We start from the raw sequence: 23,024 nt of genomic DNA on the forward strand, positions 1-23,024 counted from the left end.
TAAGGTCTTAACTCTTACTCTGGCCTAATAGCTAAGGTCTTAGACTTGTACTCTGGCCTAATGGTTAAGGTCTTAACTCTTACTCTGACCTAAAGGTTAAGGTCTTAACTCTTACTCTGGCCTAATAGCTAAGGTCTTAGACTCGTACTCTGGCCTAATGGTTAAGGTCTTAACTCTTACTCTGGCCTAATAGCTAAGGTCTTAGACTTCTACTATGGCCTACAGGTTAAGGTCTTAACTCTTACTCTGGCCTACTGGTTAAGGTCTTAACTCTTACTCTGGCCTACTGGTTAAGGTCCTAACTCTTACTCTGGCCTATTGGTTAAGGTCTTAACTCTTACTCTGGCCTAATAGCTAAGGTCTTAGACTCGTACTCTGGCCTAATGGTTAAGGTCTTAACTCATACTCTGGCATAATAGCTAAGGTCTTAGACTCGTACCCTGGCCGAATAGCTAAGGTCTTAACTCTTACTCTGGCCTAATAGCTAAGGTCTTAGACTCGTACTCTGGCCTACTGGTTAAGGTCTTAACTCTTACTCTGGCCTAATAGCTAAGGTCCTAACTCTTACTCTGGCCTACTGGTTAAGGTCTTAACTCTTGGTGTGGCCTAATAGCTAAGGTCTTAGACTCGTACTCTGGCCTACTGGTTAAGGTTTTAACTCTTACTCTGGCCTAATAGCTAAGGTCTTAGACTCGTACACTGGCCTAATGGTTAAGGTCTTAACTCTTACTCTGGCCTAATAGCTAAGGTCTTAGACTCGTACTATGGCCTAATAGCTAAGGTCTTAACTCTTACTCTGGCCTACTGGTTATGGTCTCACTCGTACTCTGGCCTAATGGTTAAGGTCTTAACTCTTCTTCTGGAATAATAGCTAAGGTCTTAACTCTTACTCTGCCTGATAGCTAAGGTCTTAGACTCGTACTCTGGCCTGATGGTTAAGGTCTTAACTCTTACTCTAGCCTAATAGCTAAGGTCTTAGACTTGTAATATGGCCTACAGGTTAAGGTCTTAACTCTTACTCTGGCATACTGGTTAAGGTCTTACCTCTTACTCTGGCCTGCTGGTTAAGGTCCTAACTCTTACTCTGGCCTATTGGTTAAGGTCTTAACTCTTACTCTGGCCTAATAGCTAAGGTCTTAGACTCGTACTCTGGCCTAATGGTTACAGTCTTAACTCTTACTCTGGCCTACTGGTTAAGGTCTTAACTCGTACTCTGGCCTAATAGCTAAGGTCTTAGACTCGTACTCTGGCCTAATGGTTAAGGTCTTAACTCTTACTCTGGCCTAATAGCTAAGGTCTTAACTCTTACTCTGGCCTAATAGCTAAGGTCTTAACTCTTACTCTGGCCTCATAGCTAAGGTCTTAGACTCATACTCCGGCCTAATGGTTAAGGTCTTAACTCTTGGTGTGGCCTAATAGCTAAGGTCTTAGACTCGTACTCTGGCCTACTGGTTAAGGTTTTAACTCTTGGTCTGGCCTAATAGCTAAAGTCTTAGACTCGTACTCTGGCCTAATGGTTAAGGTCTTAACTCTTACTCTGGCCTAATAGCTAAGGTATTAACTCTTACTCTGGCCTAATAGTTAAGGTCTTAGACTGGTACTCTGGCCTACTGGTTAAGGTCTTAACTCTTACTCTGGCCTAATAGCTAAGGTCTTAGACTCGTACTCTGGCCTAATAGCTAAGGTCATAGACTCGTACTCTGGCCTGATAGCTAAGGTCTTAACTCTCACTCTGGCCTAATAGCTAAGGTCTTAGACTTGTACTCTGGCCTAATGGTTAAGGTCTTAACTCTTACTCTGGCCTAATAGCTAAGGTCTTAGACTCGTACTCTGGCCTACTGGTTAAGGTCTTAACTCTTACTCTGGCCTAATAGCTAAGGTCTTAGACTCGTGCTCTGGCCTACTGGTTAAGGTCTTAACTCTTACTATGGCCTAATATCTAAGGTCTTAGCTCTTACTCTGGCCTAATAGCTAAGGTCTTAACTCTTACTCTTGCCTGTTAGCTAAGGTATTAGACTCGTACTCTGGCCTATTGCTTAAGGTCTTAACTCTTACTCCGGCCTAATAGCTAAGGTCTTAGACTCGTACTCTGGCCTAATGGTTAAGGTCTTAACTCTTACTCTGGCCTAATAGCTAAGGTCTTAACTCTTACTCTGGCCTATAGCTAGGGTCTTAGACTGGTACTCTGGCCTACTGGTTAAGGTCTTAACTCTTGCTCTGGCCTAATAGCTAAGGTCTTAGACTCGTACTCTGGCCTAATAGCTAAGGTCTGAGACTTGTACTCTGGCCTGATAGCTAAGGTCTTAACTCTTACTATGGCTTAATAGCTAAGGTCTTAGACTTGTACTCTGGCCTAATGGTTAAGGTCTTAACTCTTACTCTGGCCTAATAGCTAAGGTCTTAGACTCGTACTCTGGCCTACAGGTTAAGGTCTTAACTCTTACTCTGGCCTAATAGCTAAAGTCTTAACTCTTACTCTGTCCTCCTGGTTAAGGTCTTAACTCTTACTCTGGCCTAATAACTAAGGTCTTAGATTCATACTCTGGCCTAATGGTTAAGGTCTTAACTCTTACTCTGGCCTAATAGCTAAGGTCTTAGACTCGTACTATGGCCTAATGGTTAAGGTCTTAACTCTTACTCTGGCCTAATAGCTAAGGTCTTAGGCTCGTACTCTGGCCTAATGGTTAAGGTCTTAACTCTTACTCTGGCCTAATAGCTAAGGTCTTAACTCTTACTCTGGCCTAATAGCTAAGGTCTTAGACTTGTACTCTGGCCTAATGGTTAAGGTCTTAACTCTTACTCTGACCTAAAGGTTAAGGTCTTAACTCTTACTCTGGCCTAATAGCTAAGGTCTTAGACTCGTACTCTGGCCTAATGGTTAAGGTATTAACTCTTACTCTGGCCTAATAGCTAAGGTCTTAGACTTCTACTATGGCCTACAGGTTAAGGTCTTAACTCTTACTCTGGCCTACTGGTTAAGGTCTTAACTCTTACTCTGGCCTACTGGTTAAGGTCCTAACTCTTACTCTGGCCTATTGGTTAAGGTCTTAACTCTTACTCTGGCCTAATAGCTAAGGTCTTAGACTCGTACTCTGGCCTAATGGTTAAGGTCTTAACTCATACTCTGGCATAATAGCTAAGGTCTTAGACTCGTACCCTGGCCGAATAGCTAAGGTCTTAACTCTTACTCTGGCCTAATAGCTAAGGTCTTAGACTCGTACTCTGGCCTACTGGTTAAGGTCTTAACTCTTACTCTGGCCTAATAGCTAAGGTCCTAACTCTTACTCTGGCCTACTGGTTAAGGTCTTAACTCTTGGTGTGGCCTAATAGCTAAGGTCTTAGACTCGTACTCTGGCCTACTGGTTAAGGTTTTAACTCTTACTCTGGCCTAATAGCTAAGGTCTTAGACTCGTACACTGGCCTAATGGTTAAGGTCTTAACTCTTACTCTGGCCTAATAGCTAAGGTCTTAGACTCGTACTATGGCCTAATAGCTAAGGTCTTAACTCTTACTCTGGCCTACTGGTTATGGTCTCACTCGTACTGTGGCCTAATGGTTAAGGTCTTAACTCTTCTTCTGGCCTAATAGCTAAGGTCTTAACTCTTACTCTGGCCTGATAGCTAAGGTCTTAGACTCGTACTCTGGCCTGATGGTTAAGGTCTTAACTCTTACTCTAGCCTAATAGCTAAGGTCTTAGACTTGTAATATGGCCTACAGGTTAAGGTCTTAACTCTTACTCTGGCATACTGGTTAAGGTCTTACCTCTTACTCTGGCCTGCTGGTTAAGGTCCTAACTCTTACTCTGGCCTATTGGTTAAGGTCTTAACTCTTACTCTGGCCTAATAGCTAAGGTCTTAGACTCATACTCTGGCCTAATGGTTACGGTCTTAACTCTTACTCTGGCCTACTGGTTAAGGTCTTAACTCGTACTCTGGCCTAATAGCTAAGGTCTTAGACTCGTACTCTGGCCTAATGGTTAAGGTCTTAACTCTTACTCTGGCCTAATAGCTAAGGTCTAAACTCTTACTCTGGCCTAATAGCTAAGGTCTTAACTCTTACTCTGGCCTCATAGCTAAGGTCTTAGACTCATACTCTGGCCTAATGGTTAAGGTCTTAACTCTTGGTGTGGCCTAATAGCTAAGGTCTTAGACTCGTACTCTGGCCTACTGGTTAAGGTTTTAACTCTTGGTCTGGCCTAATAGCTAAAGTCTTAGACTCGTACTCTGGCCTAATGGTTAAGGTCTTAACTCTTACTCTGGCCTAATAGCTAAGGTCTTAACTCTTACTCTTGCCTGTTAGCTAAGGTATTAGACTCGTACTCTGGCCTAATGCTTAAGGTCTTAACTCTTACTCCGGCCTAATAGCTAAGGTCTTAGACTCGTACTCTGGCCTAATGGTTAAGGTCTTAACTCTTACTCTGGCCTAATAGCTAAGGTCTTAACTCTTACTCTGGCCTATAGCTAGGGTCTTAGACTGGTACTCTGGCCTACTGGTTAAGGTCTTAACTCTTGCTCTGGCCTAATAGCTAAGGTCTTAGACTCGTACTCTGGCCTAATAGCTAAGGTCTGAGACTTGTACTCTGGCCTGATAGCTAAGGTCTTAACTCTTACTATGGCTTAATAGCTAAGGTCTTAGACTTGTACTCTGGCCTAATGGTTAAGGTCTTAACTCTTACTCTGGCATAATAGCTAAGGTCTTAGACTCGTACTCTGGCCTACAGGTTAAGGTCTTAACTCTTACTCTGGCCTAATAGCTAAGGTCTTAACTCTTACTCTGTCCTCCTGGTTAAGGTCTTAACTCTTACTCTGGCCTAATAACTAAGGTCTTAGACTCATACTCTGGCCTAATGGTTAAGGTCTTAACTCTTACTCTGGCCTAATAGCTAAGGTCTTAACTCCTACTCTGGCCTCATAGCTAAGGTCTTAGACTCGTACTCTGGCCTACAGGTTAAGGTCTTAACTCTTACTCTGGCCTAATAGCTAAGGTCTTAGACTCGTACTCTGGCCTAATGGTTAAGGTCTTAATTCTTACTCTGGCCTAATAGCTAAAGTCTTAGACTCGTACTATGGCCTACAGGTTAAGGTCTTAACTCTTACTCTGGCCTACTGGTTAAGGTCTTAACTCTTACTCTGGCCTATTGGTTAAGGTCTTAACTCTTACTCTGGCCTAATAGCTAAGGTCTTAACTCTTACTCTGGCCTAATAGCTAAGGTCTTAGACTCGTACTCTGGCATAATAGCTAAGGTCTTAGACTCGTACACTGGCCTAATAGCTAAGGTCTTAACTCTTACTCTGGCCTCATAGCTAAGGTCTTAGACTCATACTCTGACCTAATGGTTAAGGTCTTACCTCTTGCTGTGGCGTAATAGCTAAGGTCTTAGACTCGTACTCTGGCCTAATGGTTAAGGTCTATACTCTTACTCTGGCCTAATAGCTAAGGTCTTAACTCTTACTCTGGCCTAAATAGTTAAGGTCTTAGACTGGTACTCTGGCCTACTGGTTAAGGTCTTAACTCTTACTCTGGCCTAATAGCTAAGGTCTTAGACTCGTACTCTGGCCTAATAGCTAAGTTCTTAACTCTTACTCTGGCCTAAATAGTTAAGGTCTTAGACTGGTACTCTGGCCTACTGGTTAAGGTCTTAACTCTCACTCTGGCCTAATAGCTAAGGTCTTAGACTCGTACTCTGGTCTAATAGCTAAGGTCTTAGACTCGTACTATGGCCTAATGGTTAAGGTCTTAACTCTTACTCTGGCCTAATATCTAAGGTCTTAACTCTTACTCTGGCCTAATAGCTAAGGTCTTAACTCTTACTCTGGCCTGTTAGCTAAGGTATTATACTCGTACTCTGGCCTAATGCTTAAGGTCTTAACTCTTACTCCGGCCTAATAGCTAAGGTCTTAGACTCGTACTCTGGCCTAATGGTTAAGGTCTTAACTCTTACTCTGGCCTAATAGCTAAGGTCTTAACTCTTACTCTGGCCTATAGCTAGGGTCTTAGACTGGTACTCTGGCCTACCGGTTAAGGTCTTAACTCTTGCTCTGTCCTAATAGCTAAGGTCTTAGACTCGTACTCTGGCCTAATAGCTAAGGTCTGAGACTCGTACTCTGGCCTGATAGCTAAGGTCTTAACTCTTACTCTGGCCTAATAGCTAAGGTCTTAACTCTTACTCTGTCCTTCTGGTTAAGGACTCAACTCTTACTCTGGCCGAATAACTAAGGTCTTAGACTCATACTCTGGCCTAATGGTTAAGGTCTTAACTCTTACTCTGGCCTAATAGCTAAGGTCTTAACTCTTACTCTGGCCTAATAGCTAAGGTCTTAGACTCGTACTCTGGCCTACAGGTCAAGGTCTTAACTCTTACTCTGGCCTAATAGCTAAGGTCTTAGACTCGTACTCTGGCCTACAGGTTAAGGTCTTAACACTTACTCTGGCCTAATAGCTAAGGTCTTAGACTCGTACTATGGCCTACAGGTTAAGGTCTTAACTCTTACTCTGGCCTACTGGTTAAGGTCTTAACTCTTACTCTGGCCTACCGGTTAAGGTCTTAACTCTTACTCTGGCCTATTGGTTAAGGTCTTAACTCTTACTCTGGCCTAATAGCTAAGGTCTTAGACTCGTACTCTGGCCTAATAGCTAAGGTCCTAGACTCGTACTCTGGCCTAATGGTTAAGGTCTTAACTCTTACTCTGGCCTAATAGCTAAGGTCTTAACTCTTACTCTGGCCTAATAGCTAAGGTCTTAGACTCGTACTCTGGCCTACTGGTTAAGGTCTTAACTCTTACTCTGGCCTAATAGCTAAGGACTTAGACTCATACTCTGGCATAATAGCTAAGGTCTTAGACTCGTACACTGGCCTAATAGCTAAGGTCTTAACTCTTACTCTGGCCTCATAGCTAAGGTGTTAGACTCATACTCTGGCCTAATGGATAAGGTCTTAACTCTTGGTGTGGCCTAATAGCTAAGGTCTTAGACTCGTACTCTGGCCTACTGGTTAAGGTTTTAACTCTTGGTCTGGCCTAATAGCTAAAGTCTTAGACTCGTACTCTGGCCTAATGGTTAAGGTCTTAATTCTTACTCTGGCCTAATAGCTAAGGTCTTAACTCTTACTCTGGCCTAATAGCTAAGGTCTTAGACTCGCACTCTGGCCTAATAGCTAAGGTCTTAGACTTGTACTCTGGCCTGATAGCTAAGGTTTTAACTCTCACTCTGGCCTAATAGCTAAGGTCTTAGACTTGTACTCTGGCCTAATGGTTAAGGTCTTACCTCTTACTCTGGCCTAATAGCTAAGGTCTTAGACTCGTACTCTGGCCTACTGGTTAAGGTCTTAACTCTTACTCTGGCCTAATAGCTAAGGTCTTAGACTCGTACTCTGGCCTACTGGTTAAGGTCTTAACTCTTACTCTGGCCGAATAGCTAAGGTCTTAACTCTTACTCTGTCCTACTGGTTAAGGTCTTAACTCTTACTCTGGCCTACTGGTTAAGGTCTTATCTCCTACACTGGCCTAATAGCTAAGGTCTTAGACTCGTACTCTGGCCTAATGGTTAAGGTCTTAACTCTTACTCTGGCCTATTGGTTAAGGTCTTAACTCTTACTCTGGCCTAATAGCTAAGGTCTTAACTCTTACTCTAGCCTCATAGCTAAGGTCTTAGACTTGTACTCTGGCCTACTGGTTAAGGTCTTAACTCTTACTCTGGCCTAATAGCTAAGGTCTTAACTCTTACTCTGGCCTAATAGCTAAGGTCTTAACTCTTACTCTGGCCTCATAGCTAAGGTCTTAGACTCATACTCTGGCCTAATGGTTAAGGTCTTAACTCTTGGTGTGGCCTAATAGCTAAGGTCTTAGACTCGTACTCTGGCCTACTGGTTAAGGTTTTAACTCTTGGTCTGGCCTAATAGCTAAAGTCTTAGACTCGTACTCTGGCCTAATGGTTAAGGTCTTAACTCTTACTCTGGCCTAATAGCTATGGTCTTAACTCTTACTCTGGCCTAATAGTTAAGGTCTTAGACTCGTACTCTGGCCTAATAGCTAAGGTCTTAGACTCGTACTCTGGCCTGATAGCTAAGGTTTTAACTCTCACTCTGGCCTAATAGCTAAGGTCTTAGACTTGTACTCTGGCCTAATGGTTAAGGTCTTAACTCTTACTCTGGCCTAATTGCTAAGGTCTTAGACTCGTACTCTGGCCTACTGGTTAAGGTCTTAACTCTTACTCTGGCCTAATAGCTAAGGTCTTAGACTTGTACTATGGCCTAATGGTTAAGGTCTTAACTCTTACTCTGGCCTAATAGCTAAGGTCTTAGGCTCGTACTCTGGCCTAATGGTTAAGGTCTTAACTCTTACTCTGGCCTAATAGCTAAGGTCTTAACTCTTACTCTGGCCTAATAGCTAAGGTCTTAGACTTGTACTCTGGCCTAATGGTTAAGGTCTTAACTCTTACTCTGACCTAAAGGTTAAGGTCTTAACTCTTACTCTGGCCTAATAGCTAAGGTCTTAGACTCGTACTCTGGCCTAATGGTTAAGGTCTTAACTCTTACTCTGGCCTAATAGCTAAGGTCTTAGACTTCTACTATGGCCTACAGGTTAAGGTCTTAACTCTTACTCTGGCCTACTGGTTAAGGTCTTAACTCTTACTCTGGCCTACTGGTTAAGGTCCTAACTCTTACTCTGGCCTATTGGTTAAGGTCTTAACTCTTACTCTGGCCTAATAGCTAAGGTCTTAGACTCGTACTCTGGCCTAATGGTTAAGGTCTTAACTCATACTCTGGCATAATAGCTAAGGTCTTAGACTCGTACCCTGGCCGAATAGCTAAGGTCTTAACTCTTACTCTGGCCTAATAGCTAAGGTCTTAGACTCGTACTCTGGCCTACTGGTTAAGGTCTTAACTCTTACTCTGGCCTAATAGCTAAGGTCCTAACTCTTACTCTGGCCTACTGGTTAAGGTCTTAACTCTTGGTGTGGCCTAATAGCTAAGGTCTTAGACTCGTACTCTGGCCTACTGGTTAAGGTTTTAACTCTTACTCTGGCCTAATAGCTAAGGTCTTAGACTCGTACACTGGCCTAATGGTTAAGGTCTTAACTCTTACTCTGGCCTAATAGCTAAGGTCTTAGACTCGTACTATGGCCTAATAGCTAAGGTCTTAACTCTTACTCTGGCCTACTGGTTATGGTCTCACTCGTACTCTGGCCTAGTGGTTAAGGTCTTAACTCTTCTTCTGGAATAATAGCTAAGGTCTTAACTCTTACTCTGCCTGATAGCTAAGGTCTTAGACTCGTACTCTGGCCTGATGGTTAAGGTCTTAACTCTTACTCTAGCCTAATAGCTAAGGTCTTAGACTTGTAATATGGCCTACAGGTTAAGGTCTTAACTCTTACTCTGGCATACTGGTTAAGGTCTTACCTCTTACTCTGGCCTGCTGGTTAAGGTCCTAACTCTTACTCTGGCCTATTGGTTAAGGTCTTAACTCTTACTCTGGCCTAATAGCTAAGGTCTTAGACTCGTACTCTGGCCTAATGGTTACGGTCTTAACTCTTACTCTGGCCTACTGGTTAAGGTCTTAACTCGTACTCTGGCCTAATAGCTAAGGTCTTAGACTCGTACTCTGGCCTAATGGTTAAGGTCTTAACTCTTACTCTGGCCTAATAGCTAAGGTCTTAACTCTTACTCTGGCCTAATAGCTAAGGTCTTAACTCTTACTCTGGCCTCATAGCTAAGGTCTTAGACTCATACTCTGGCCTAATGGTTAAGGTCTTAACTCTTGGTGTGGCCTAATAGCTAAGGTCTTAGACTCGTACTCTGGCCTACTGGTTAAGGTTTTAACTCTTGGTCTGGCCTAATAGCTAAAGTCTTAGACTCGTACTCTGGCCTAATGGTTAAGGTCTTAACTCTTACTCTGGCCTAATAGCTAAGGTATTAACTCTTACTCTGGCCTAATAGTTAAGGTCTTAGACTGGTACTCTGGCCTACTGGTTAAGGTCTTAACTCTTACTCTGGCCTAATAGCTAAGGTCTTAGACTCGTACTCTGGCCTAATAGCTAAGGTCTTAGACTCGTACTCTGGCCTGATAGCTAAGGTCTTAACTCTCACTCTGGCCTAATAGCTAAGGTCTTAGACTTGTACTCTGGCCTAATGGTTAAGGTCTTAACTCTTACTCTGGCCTAATAGCTAAGGTCTTAGACTCGTACTCTGGCCTACTGGTTAAGGTCTTAACTCTTACTCTGGCCTAATAGCTAAGGTCTTAGACTCGTGCTCTGGCCTACTGGTTAAGGTCTTAACTCTTACTATGGCCTAATATCTAAGGTCTTAGCTCTTACTCTGGCCTAATAGCTAAGGTCTTAACTCTTACTCTTGCCTGTTAGCTAAGGTATTAGACTCGTACTCTGGCCTATTGCTTAAGGTCTTAACTCTTACTCCGGCCTAATAGCTAAGGTCTTAGACTCGTACTCTGGCCTAATGGTTAAGGTCTTAACTCTTACTCTGGCCTAATAGCTAAGGTCTTAACTCTTACTCTGGCCTATAGCTAGGGTCTTAGACTGGTACTCTGGCCTACTGGATAAGGTCTTAACTCTTGCTCTGGCCTAATAGCTAAGGTCTTAGACTCGTACTCTGGCCTAATAGCTAAGGTCTGAGACTTGTACTCTGGCCTGATAGCTAAGGTCTTAACTCTTACTATGGCTTAATAGCTAAGGTCTTAGACTTGTACTCTGGCCTAATGGTTAAGGTCTTAACTCTTACTCTGGCCTAATAGCTAAGGTCTTAGACTCGTACTCTGGCCTACAGGTTAAGGTCTTAACTCTTACTCTGGCCTAATAGCTAAAGTCTTAACTCTTACTCTGTCCTCCTGGTTAAGGTCTTAACTCTTACTCTGGCCTAATAACTAAGGTCTTAGACTCATACTCTGGCCTAATGGTTAAGGTCTTAACTCTTACTCTGGCCTAATAGCTAAGGTCTTAGACTCGTACTATGGCCTAATGGTTAAGGTCTTAACTCTTACTCTGGCCTAATAGCTAAGGTCTTAGGCTCGTACTCTGGCCTAATGGTTAAGGTCTTAACTCTTACTCTGGCCTAATAGCTAAGGTCTTAACTCTTACTCTGGCCTAATAGCTAAGGTCTTAGACTTGTACTCTGGCCTAATGGTTAAGGTCTTAACTCTTACTCTGACCTAAAGGTTAAGGTCTTAACTCTTACTCTGGCCTAATAGCTAAGGTCTTAGACTCGTACTCTGGCCTAATGGTTAAGGTATTAACTCTTACTCTGGCCTAATAGCTAAGGTCTTAGACTTCTACTATGGCCTACAGGTTAAGGTCTTAACTCTTACTCTGGCCTACTGGTTAAGGTCTTAACTCTTACTCTGGCCTACTGGTTAAGGTCCTAACTCTTACTCTGGCCTATTGGTTAAGGTCTTAACTCTTACTCTGGCCTAATAGCTAAGGTCTTAGACTCGTACTCTGGCCTAATGGTTAAGGTCTTAACTCATACTCTGGCATAATAGCTAAGGTCTTAGACTCGTACCCTGGCCGAATAGCTAAGGTCTTAACTCTTACTCTGGCCTAATAGCTAAGGTCTTAGACTCGTACTCTGGCCTACTGGTTAACCCCTTCCATGCTGCGCAAATTCCGCCGCTGTGCTGACGGAATCTTGCGCGGGCGTGGTCATGACGGAACGGTTCCGTCATGAGCACAGCTCAACCGTGGCTCATGACGGAACCGTTCCGTCATGAGCACCGAAGGGGTTAAGGTCTTAACTCTTACTCTGACCTAATAGCTAAGGTCCTAACTCTTACTCTGGCCTACTGGTTAAGGTCTTAACTCTTGGTGTGGCCTAATAGCTAAGGTCTTAGACTCGTACTCTGGCCTACTGGTTAAGGTTTTAACTCTTACTCTGGCCTAATAGCTAAGGTCTTAGACTCGTACACTGGCCTAATGGTTAAGGTCTTAACTCTTACTCTGGCCTAATAGCTAAGGTCTTAGACTCGTACTATGGCCTAATAGCTAAGGTCTTAACTCTTACTCTGGCCTACTGGTTATGGTCTCACTCGTACTCTGGCCTAATGGTTAAGGTCTTAACTCTTCTTCTGGCCTAATAGCTAAGGTCTTAACTCTTACTCTGGCCTGATAGCTAAGGTCTTAGACTCGTACTCTGGCCTGATGGTTAAGGTCTTAACTCTTACTCTAGCCTAATAGCTAAGGTCTTAGACTTGTAATATGGCCTACAGGTTAAGGTCTTAACTCTTACTCTGGCATACTGGTTAAGGTCTTACCTCTTACTCTGGCCTGCTGGTTAAGGTCCTAACTCTTACTCTGGCCTATTGGTTAAGGTCTTAACTCTTACTCTGGCCTAATAGCTAAGGTCTTAGACTCGTACTCTGGCCTAATGGTTACGGTCTTAACTCTTACTCTGGCCTACTGGTTAAGGTCTTAACTCGTACTCTGGCCTAATAGCTAAGGTCTTAGACTCGTACTCTGGCCTAATGGTTAAGGTCTTAACTCTTACTCTGGCCTAATAGCTAAGGTCTAAACTCTTACTCTGGCCTAATAGCTAAGGTCTTAACTCTTACTCTGGCCTCATAGCTAAGGTCTTAGACTCATACTCTGGCCTAATGGTTAAGGTCTTAACTCTTGGTGTGGCCTAATAGCTAAGGTCTTAGACTCGTACTCTGGCCTACTGGTTAAGGTTTTAACTCTTGGTCTGGCCTAATAGCTAAAGTCTTAGACTCGTACTCTGGCCTAATGGTTAAGGTCTTAACTCTTACTCTGGCCTAATAGCTAAGGTCTTAACTCTTACTCTTGCCTGTTAGCTAAGGTATTAGACTCGTACTCTGGCCTAATGCTTAAGGTCTTAACTCTTACTCCGGCCTAATAGCTAAGGTCTTAGACTCGTACTCTGGCCTAATGGTTAAGGTCTTAACTCTTACTCTGGCCTAATAGCTAAGGTCTTAACTCTTACTCTGGCCTATAGCTAGGGTCTTAGACTGGTACTCTGGCCTACTGGTTAAGGTCTTAACTCTTGCTCTGGCCTAATAGCTAAGGTCTTAGACTCGTACTCTGGCCTAATAGCTAAGGTCTGAGACTTGTACTCTGGCCTGATAGCTAAGGTCTTAACTCTTACTATGGCTTAATAGCTAAGGTCTTAGACTTGTACTCTGGCCTAATGGTTAAGGTCTTAACTCTTACTCTGGCCTAATAGCTAAGGTCTTAGACTCGTACTCTGGCCTACAGGTTAAGGTCTTAACTCTTACTCTGGCCTAATAGCTAAGGTCTTAACTCTTACTCTGTCCTCCTGGTTAAGGTCTTAACTCTTACTCTGGCCTAATAACTAAGGTCTTAGACTCATACTCTGGCCTAATGGTTAAGGTCTTAACTCTTACTCTGGCCTAATAGCTAAGGTCTTAACTCCTACTCTGGCCTCATAGCTAAGGTCTTAGACTCGTACTCTGGCCTACAGGTTAAGGTCTTAACTCTTACTCTGGCCTAATAGCTAAGGTCTTAGACTCGTACTCTGGCCTAATGGTTAAGGTCTTAATTCTTACTCTGGCCTAATAGCTAAAGTCTTAGACTCGTACTATGGCCTACAGGTTAAGGTCTTAACTCTTACTCTGGCCTACTGGTTAAGGTCTTAACTCTTACTCTGGCCTATTGGTTAAGGTCTTAACTCTTACTCTGGCCTAATAGCTAAGGTCTTAACTCTTACTCTGGCCTAATAGCTAAAGTCTTAGACTCGTACTCTGGCCTACTGGTTAAGGTCTTAACTCTTACTCTGGCCTAATAGCTAAGGTCTTAGACTCATACTCTGGCATAATAGCTAAGGTCTTAGACTCGTACACTGGCCTAATAGCTAAGGTCTTAACTCTTACTCTGGCCTCATAGCTAAGGTCTTAGACTCATACTCTGACCTAATGGTTAAGGTCTTACCTCTTGGTGTGGCGTAATAGCTAAGGTCTTAGACTCGTACTCTGGCCTACTGGTTAAGGTTTTAACTCTTGGTCTGGCCTAATAGCTAATGTCTTAGACTCGTACTCTGGCCTAATGGTTAAGGTCTATACTCTTACTCTGGCCTAATAGCTAAGGTCTTAACTCTTACTCTGGCCTAAATAGTTAAGGTCTTAGACTGGTACTCTGGCCTACTGGTTAAGGTCTTAACTCTTACTCTGGCCTAATAGCTAAGGTCTTAGACTCGTACTCTGGCCTAATAGCTAAGGTCTTAGACTCGTACTCTGGCCTGATAGCTAAGGTCTTAACTCTCACTCTGGCCTAATAGCTAAGGTCTTAGACTCGTACTCTGGTCTAATAGCTAAGGTCTTAGACTCGTACTATGGCCTAATGGTTAAGGTCTTAACTCTTACTCTGGCCTAATATCTAAGGTCTTAACTCTTACTCTGGCCTAATAGCTAAGGTCTTAACTCTTACTCTGGCCTGTTAGCTAAGGTATTATACTCGTACTCTGGCCTAATGCTTAAGGTCTTAACTCTTACTCCGGCCTAATAGCTAAGGTCTTAGACTCGTACTCTGGCCTAATGGTTAAGGTCTTAACTCTTACTCTGGCCTAATAGCTAAGGTCTTAACTCTTACTCTGGCCTATAGCTAGGGTCTTAGACTGGTACTCTGGCCTACCGGTTAAGGTCTTAACTCTTGCTCTGTCCTAATAGCTAAGGTCTTAGACTCGTACTCTGGCCTAATAGCTAAGGTCTGAGACTCGTACTCTGGCCTGATAGCTAAGGTCTTAGACTTGTACTATGGCCTACAGGTTAAGGTCTTAACTCTTACTCTGGCCTAATAGCTAAGGTCTTAACTCTTACTCTGGCCTCATAGCTAAGGTCTTAGACTCATACTCTGGCCTAATGGTTAAGGTCTTAACTCTTGGTGTGGCCTAATAGCTAAGGTCTTAGACTCGTACTCTGGCCTACTGGTTAAGGTTTTAACTCTTGGTCTGGCCTAATAGCTAAAGTCTTAGACTCGTACTCTGGCCTAATGGTTAAGGTCTTAACTCTTACTCTGGCCTAATAGCTATGGTCTTAACTCTTACTCTGGCCTAATAGTTAAGGTCTTAGACTCGTACTCTGGCCTAATAGCTAAGGTCTTAGACTCGTACTCTGGCCTGATAGCTAAGGTTTTAACTCTCACTCTGGCCTAATAGCTAAGGTCTTAGACTTGTACTCTGGCCTAATGGTTAAGGTCTTAACTCTTACTCTGGCCTAATTGCTAAGGTCTTAGACTCGTACTCTGGCCTACTGGTTAAGGTCTTAACTCTTACTCTGGCCTAATAGCTAAGGTCTTAGACTCGTACTATGGCCTAATGGTTAAGGTCTTAACTCTTACTCTGGCCTAATAGCTAAGGTCTTAGGCTCGTACTCTGGCCTAATGGTTAAGGTCTTAACTCTTACTCTGGCCTAATAGCTAAGGTCTTAACTCTTACTCTGGCCTAATAGCTAAGGTCTTAGACTTGTACTCTGGCCTAATGGTTAAGGTCTTAACTCTTACTCTGACCTAAAGGTTAAGGTCTTAACTCTTACTCTGGCCTAATAGCTAAGGTCTTAGACTCGTACTCTGGCCTAATGGTTAAGGTCTTAACTCTTACTCTGGCCTAATAGCTAAGGTCTTAGACTTCTACTATGGCCTACAGGTTAAGGTCTTAACTCTTACTCTGGCCTACTGGTTAAGGTCTTAACTCTTACTCTGGCCTACTGGTTAAGGTCCTAACTCTTACTCTGGCCTATTGGTTAAGGTCTTAACTCTTACTCTGGCCTAATAGCTAAGGTCTTAGACTCGTACTCTGGCCTAATGGTTAAGGTCTTAACTCATACTCTGGCATAATAGCTAAGGTCTTAGACTCGTACCCTGGCCGAATAGCTAAGGTCTTAACTCTTACTCTGGCCTAATAGCTAAGGTCTTAGACTCGTACTCTGGCCTACTGGTTAAGGTCTTAACTCTTACTCTGGCCTAATAGCTAAGGTCCTAACTCTTACTCTGGCCTACTGGTTAAGGTCTTAACTCTTGGTGTGGCCTAATAGCTAAGGTCTTAGACTCGTACTCTGGCCTACTGGTTAAGGTTTTAACTCTTACTCTGGCCTAATAGCTAAGGTCTTAGACTCGTACACTGGCCTAATGGTTAAGGTCTTAACTCTTACTCTGGCCTAATAGCTAAGGTCTTAGACTCGTACTATGGCCTAATAGCTAAGGTCTTAACTCTTACTCTGGCCTACTGGTTATGGTCTCACTCGTACTCTGGCCTAATGGTTAAGGTCTTAACTCTTCTTCTGGAATAATAGCTAAGGTCTTAACTCTTACTCTGCCTGATAGCTAAGGTCTTAGACTCGTACTCTGGCCTGATGGTTAAGGTCTTAACTCTTACTCTAGCCTAATAGCTAAGGTCTTAGACTTGTAATATGGCCTACAGGTTAAGGTCTTAACTCTTACTCTGGCATACTGGTTAAGGTCTTACCTCTTACTCTGGCCTGCTGGTTAAGGTCCTAACTCTTACTCTGGCCTATTGGTTAAGGTCTTAACTCTTACTCTGGTCTAATAGCTAAGGTCTTAGACTCGTACTCTGGCCTAATGGTTACGGTCTTAACTCTTACTCTGGCCTACTGGTTAAGGTCTTAACTCGTACTCTGGCCTAATAGCTAAGGTCTTAGACTCGTACTCTGGCCTAATGGTTAAGGTCTTAACTCTTACTCTGGCCTAATAGCTAAGGTCTTAACTCTTACTCTGGCCTAATAGCTAAGGTCTTAACACTTACTCTGGCCTCATAGCTAAGGTCTTAGACTCATACTCTGGCCTAATGGTTAAGGTCTTAACTCTTGGTGTGGCCTAATAGCTAAGGTCTTAGACTCGTACTCTGGCCTACTGGTTAAGGTTTTAACTCTTGGTCTGGCCTAATAGCTAAAGTCTTAGACTCGTACTCTGGCCTAATGGTTAAGGTCTTAACTCTTACTCTGGCCTAATAGCTAAGGTATTAACTCTTACTCTGGCCTAATAGTTAAGGTCTTAGACTGGTACTCTGGCCTACTGGTTAAGGTCTTAACTCTTACTCTGGCCTAATAGCTAAGGTCTTAGACTCGTACTCTGGCCTAATAGCTAAGGTCTTAGACTCGTACTCTGGCCTGATAGCTAAGGTCTTAACTCTCACTCTGGCCTAATAGCTAAGGTCTTAGACTTGTACTCTGGCCTAATGGTTAAGGTCTTAACTCTTACTCTGGCCTAATAGCTAAGGTCTTAGACTCGTACTCTGGCCTACTGGTTAAGGTCTTAACTCTTACTCTGGCCTAATAGCTAAGGTCTTAGACTCGTGCTCTGGCCTACTGGTTAAGGTCTTAACTCTTACTATGGCCTAATATCTAAGGTCTTAGCTCTTACTCTGGCCTAATAGCTAAGGTCTTAACTCTTACTCTTGCCTGTTAGCTAAGGTATTAGACTCGTACTCTGGCCTATTGCTTAAGGTCTTAACTCTTACTCCGGCCTAATAGCTAAGGTCTTAGACTCGTACTCTGGCCTAATGGTTAAGGTCTTAACTCTTACTCTGGCCTAATAGCTAAGGTCTTAACTCTTACTCTGGCCTATAGCTAGGGTCTTAGACTGGTACTCTGGCCTACTGGTTAAGGTCTTAACTCTTGCTCTGGCCTAATAGCTAAGGTCTTAGACTCGTACTCTGGCCTAATAGCTAAGGTCTGAGACTTGTACTCTGGCCTGATAGCTAAGGTCTTAACTCTTACTATGGCTTAATAGCTAAGGTCTTAGACTTGTACTCTGGCCTAATGGTTAAGGTCTTAACTCTTACTCTGGCCTAATAGCTAAGGTCTTAGACTCGTACTCTGGCCTACAGGTTAAGGTCTTAACTCTTACTCTGGCCTAATAGCTAAAGTCTTAACTCTTACTCTGTCCTCCTGGTTAAGGTCTTAACTCTTACTCTGGCCTAATAACTAAGGTCTTAGACTCATACTCTGGCCTAATGGTTAAGGTCTTAACTCTTACTCTGGCCTAATAGCTAAGGTCTTAGACTCGTACTATGGCCTAATGGTTAAGGTCTTAACTCTTACTCTGGCCTAATAGCTAAGGTCTTAGGCTCGTACTCTGGCCTAATGGTTAAGGTCTTAACTCTTACTCTGGCCTAATAGCTAAGGTCTTAACTCTTACTCTGGCCTAATAGCTAAGGTCTTAGACTTGTACTCTGGCCTAATGGTTAAGGTCTTAACTCTTACTCTGACCTAAAGGTTAAGGTCTTAACTCTTACTCTGGCCTAATAGCTAAGGTCTTAGACTCGTACTCTGGCCTAATGGTTAAGGTATTAACTCTTACTCCGGCCTAATAGCTAAGGTCTTAGACTTCTACTATGGCCTACAGGTTAAGGTCTTAACTCTTACTCTGGCCTACTGGTTAAGGTCTTAACTCTTACTCTGGCCTACTGGTTAAGGTCCTAACTCTTACTCTGGCCTATTGGTTAAGGTCTTAACTCTTACTCTGGCCTAATAGCTAAGGTCTTAGACTCGTACTCTGGCCTAATGGTTAAGGTCTTAACTCATACTCTGGCATAATAGCTAAGGTCTTAGACTCGTACCCTGGCCGAATAGCTAAGGTCTTAACTCTTACTCTGGCCTAATAGCTAAGGTCTTAGACTCGTACTCTGGCCTACTGGTTAAGGTCTTAACTCTTACTCTGGCCTAATAGCTAAGGTCCTAACTCTTACTCTGGCCTACTGGTTAAGGTCTTAACTCTTGGTGTGGCCTAATAGCTAAGGTCTTAGACTCGTACTCTGGCCTACTGGTTAAGGTTTTAACTCTTACTCTGGCCTAATAGCTAAGGTCTTAGACTCGTACACTGGCCTAATGGTTAAGGTCTTAACTCTTACTCTGGCCTAATAGCTAAGGTCTTAGACTCGTACTATGGCCTAATAGCTAAGGTCTTAACTCTTACTCTGGCCTACTGGTTATGGTCTCACTCGTACTCTGGCCTAATGGTTAAGGTCTTAACTCTTCTTCTGGCCTAATAGCTAAGGTCTTAACTCTTACTCTGGCCTGATAGCTAAGGTCTTAGACTCGTACTCTGGCCTGATGGTTAAGGTCTTAACTCTAACTCTAGCCTAATAGCTAAGGTCTTAGACTTGTAATATGGCCTACAGGTTAAGGTCTTAACTCTTACTCTGGCATACTGGTTAAGGTCTTACCTCTTACTCTGGCCTGCTGGTTAAGGTCCTAACTCTTACTCTGGCCTATTGGTTAAGGTCTTAACTCTTACTCTGGCCTAATAGCTAAGGTCTTAGACTCGTACTCTGGCCTAATGGTTACGGTCTTAACTCTTACTCTGGCCTACTGGTTAAGGTCTTAACTCGTACTCTGGCCTAATAGCTAAGGTCTTAGACTCGTACTCTGGCCTAATGGTTAAGGTCTTAACTCTTACTCTGGCCTAATAGCTAAGGTCTAAACTCTTACTCTGGCCTAATAGCTAAGGTCTTAACTCTTACTCTGGCCTCATAGCTAAGGTCTTAGACTCATACTCTGGCCTAATGGTTAAGGTCTTAACTCTTGGTGTGGCCTAATAGCTAAGGTCTTAGACTCGTACTCTGGCCTACTGGTTAAGGTTTTAACTCTTGGTCTGGCCTAATAGCTAAAGTCTTAGACTCGTACTCTGGCCTAATGGTTAAGGTCTTAACTCTTACTCTGGCCTAATAGCTAAGGTCTTAACTCTTACTCTTGCCTGTTAGCTAAGGTATTAGACTCGTACTCTGGCCTAATGCTTAAGGTCTTAACTCTTACTCCGGCCTAATAGCTAAGGTCTTAGACTCGTACTCTGGCCTAATGGTTAAGGTCTTAACTCTTACTCTGGCCTAATAGCTAAGGTCTTAACTCTTACTCTGGCCTATAGCTAGGGTCTTAGACTGGTACTCTGGCCTACTGGTTAAGGTCTTAACTCTTGCTCTGGCCTAATAGCTAAGGTCTTAGACTCGTACTCTGGCCTAATAGCTAAGGTCTGAGACTTGTACTCTGGCCTGATAGCTAAGGTCTTAACTCTTACTATGGCTTAATAGCTAAGGTCTTAGACTTGTACTCTGGCCTAATGGTTAAGGTCTTAACTCTTACTCTGGCCTAATAGCTAAGGTCTTAGACTCGTACTCTGGCCTACAGGTTAAGGTCTTAACTCTTACTCTGGCCTAATAGCTAAGGTCTTAACTCTTACTCTGTCCTCCTGGTTAAGGTCTTAACTCTTACTCTGGCCTAATAACTAAGGTCTTAGACTCATACTCTGGCCTAATGGTTAAGGTCTTAACTCTTACTCTGGCCTAATAGCTAAGGTCTTAACTCCTACTCTGGCCTCATAGCTAAGGTCTTAGACTCGTACTCTGGCCTACAGGTTAAGGTCTTAACTCTTACTCTGGCCTAATAGCTAAGGTCTTAGACTCGTACTCTGGCCTAATGGTTAAGGTCTTAATTCTTACTCTGGCCTAATAGCTAAAGTCTTAGACTCGTACTATGGCCTACAGGTTAAGGTCTTAACTCTTACTCTGGCCTACTGGTTAAGGTCTTAACTCTTACTCTGGCCTATTGGTTAAGGTCTTAACTCTTACTCTGGCCTAATAGCTAAGGTCTTAACTCTTACTCTGGCCTAATAGCTAAGGTCTTAGACTCGTACTCTGGCCTACTGGTTAAGGTCTTAACTCTTACTCTGGCCTAATAGCTAAGGTCTTAGACTCATACTCTGGCATAATAGCTAAGGTCTTAGACTCGTACACTGGCCTAATAGCTAAGGTCTTAACTCTTACTCTGGCCTCATAGCTAAGGTCTTAGACTCATACTCTGACCTAATGGTTAAGGTCTTACCTCTTGGTGTGGCGTAATAGCTAAGGTCTTAGACTCGTACTCTGGCCTACTGGTTAAGGTTTTAACTCTTGGTCTGGCCTAATAGCTAATGTCTTAGACTCGTACTCTGGCCTAATGGTTAAGGTCTATACTCTTACTCTGGCCTAATAGCTAAGGTCTTAACTCTTACTCTGGCCTAAATAGTTAAGGTCTTAGACTGGTACTCTGGCCTACTGGTTAAGGTCTTAACTCTTACTCTGGCCTAATAGCTAAGGTCTTAGACTCGTACTCTGGCCTAATAGCTAAGGTCTTAGACTCGTACTCTGGCCTGATAGCTAAGGTCTTAACTCTCACTCTGGCCTAATAGCTAAGGTCTTAGACTCGTACTCTGGTCTAATAGCTAAGGTCTTAGACTCGTACTATGGCCTAATGGTTAAGGTCTTAACTCTTACTCTGGCCTAATATCTAAGGTCTTAACTCTTACTCTGGCCTAATAGCTAAGGTCTTAACTCTTACTCTGGCCTGTTAGCTAAGGTATTATACTCGTACTCTGGCCTAATGCTTAAGGTCTTAACTCTTACTCCGGCCTAATAGCTAAGGTCTTAGACTCGTACTCTGGCCTAATGGTTTAGGTCTTAACTCTTACTCTGGCCTAATAGCTAAGGTCTTAACTCTTACTCTGGCCTATAGCTAGGGTCTTAGACTGGTACTCTGGCCTACCGGTTACGGTCTTAACTCTTGCTCTGTCCTAATAGCTAAGGTCTTAGACTCGTACTCTGGCCTAATAGCTAAGGTCTGAGACTCGTACTCTGGCCTGATAGCTAAGGTCTTAGACTTGTACTATGGCCTACAGGTTAAGGTCTTAACTCTTACTCTGGCCTAATAGCTAAGGTCTTAACTCTTACTCTGGCCTCATAGCTAAGGTCTTAGACTCATACTCTGGCCTAATGGTTAAGGTCTTAACTCTTGGTGTGGCCTAATAGCTAAGGTCTTAGACTCGTACTCTGGCCTACTGGTTAAGGTTTTAACTCTTGGTCTGGCCTAATAGCTAAAGTCTTAGACTCGTACTCTGGCCTAATGGTTAAGGTCTTAACTCTTACTCTGGCCTAATAGCTATGGTCTTAACTCTTACTCTGGCCTAATAGTTAAGGTCTTAGACTCGTACTCTGGCCTAATAGCTAAGGTCTTAGACTCGTACTCTGGCCTGATAGCTAAGGTTTTAACTCTCACTCTGGCCTAATAGCTAAGGTCTTAGACTTGTACTCTGGCCTAATGGTTAAGGTCTTAACTCTTACTCTGGCCTAATTGCTAAGGTCTTAGACTCGTACTCTGGCCTACTGGTTAAGGTCTTAACTCTTACTCTGGCCTAATAGCTAAGGTCTTAGACTCGTACTATGGCCTAATGGTTAAGGTCTTAACTCTTACTCTGGCCTAATAGCTAAGGTCTTAGGCTCGTACTCTGGCCTAATGGTTAAGGTCTTAACTCTTACTCTGGCCTAATAGCTAAGGTCTTAACTCTTACTCTGGCCTAATAGCTAAGGTCTTAGACTTGTACTCTGGCCTAATGGTTAAGGTCTTAACTCTTACTCTGACCTAAAGGTTAAGGTCTTAACTCTTACTCTGGCCTAATAGCTAAGGTCTTAGACTCGTACTCTGGCCTAATGGTTAAGGTCTTAACTCTTACTCTGGCCTAATAGCTAAGGTCTTAGACTTCTACTATGGCCTACAGGTTAAGGTCTTAACTCTTACTCTGGCCTACTGGTTAAGGTCTTAACTCTTACTCTGGCCTACTGGTTAAGGTCCTAACTCTTACTCTGGCCTATTGGTTAAGGTCTTAACTCTTACTCTGGCCTAATAGCTAAGGTCTTAGACTCGTACTCTGGCCTAATGGTTAAGGTCTTAACTCATACTCTGGCATAATAGCTAAGGTCTTAGACTCGTACCCTGGCAGAATAGCTAAGGTCTTAACTCTTACTCTGGCCTAATAGCTAAGGTCTTAGACTCGTACTCTGGCCTACTGGTTAAGGTCTTAACTCTTACTCTGGCCTAATAGCTAAGGTCCTAACTCTTACTCTGGCCTACTGGTTAAGGTCTTAACTCTTGGTGTGGCCTAATAGCTAAGGTCTTAGACTCGTACTCTGGCCTACTGGTTAAGGTTTTAACTCTTACTCTGGCCTAATAGCTAAGGTCTTAGACTCGTACACTGGCCTAATGGTTAAGGTCTTAACTCTTACTCTGGCC

The sequence above is a fragment of the Triturus cristatus genome, chromosome 7 (assembly GCF_964204655.1).
Source record: "Triturus cristatus chromosome 7, aTriCri1.1, whole genome shotgun sequence".
NCBI lineage: Eukaryota > Metazoa > Chordata > Amphibia > Caudata > Salamandridae > Triturus > Triturus cristatus.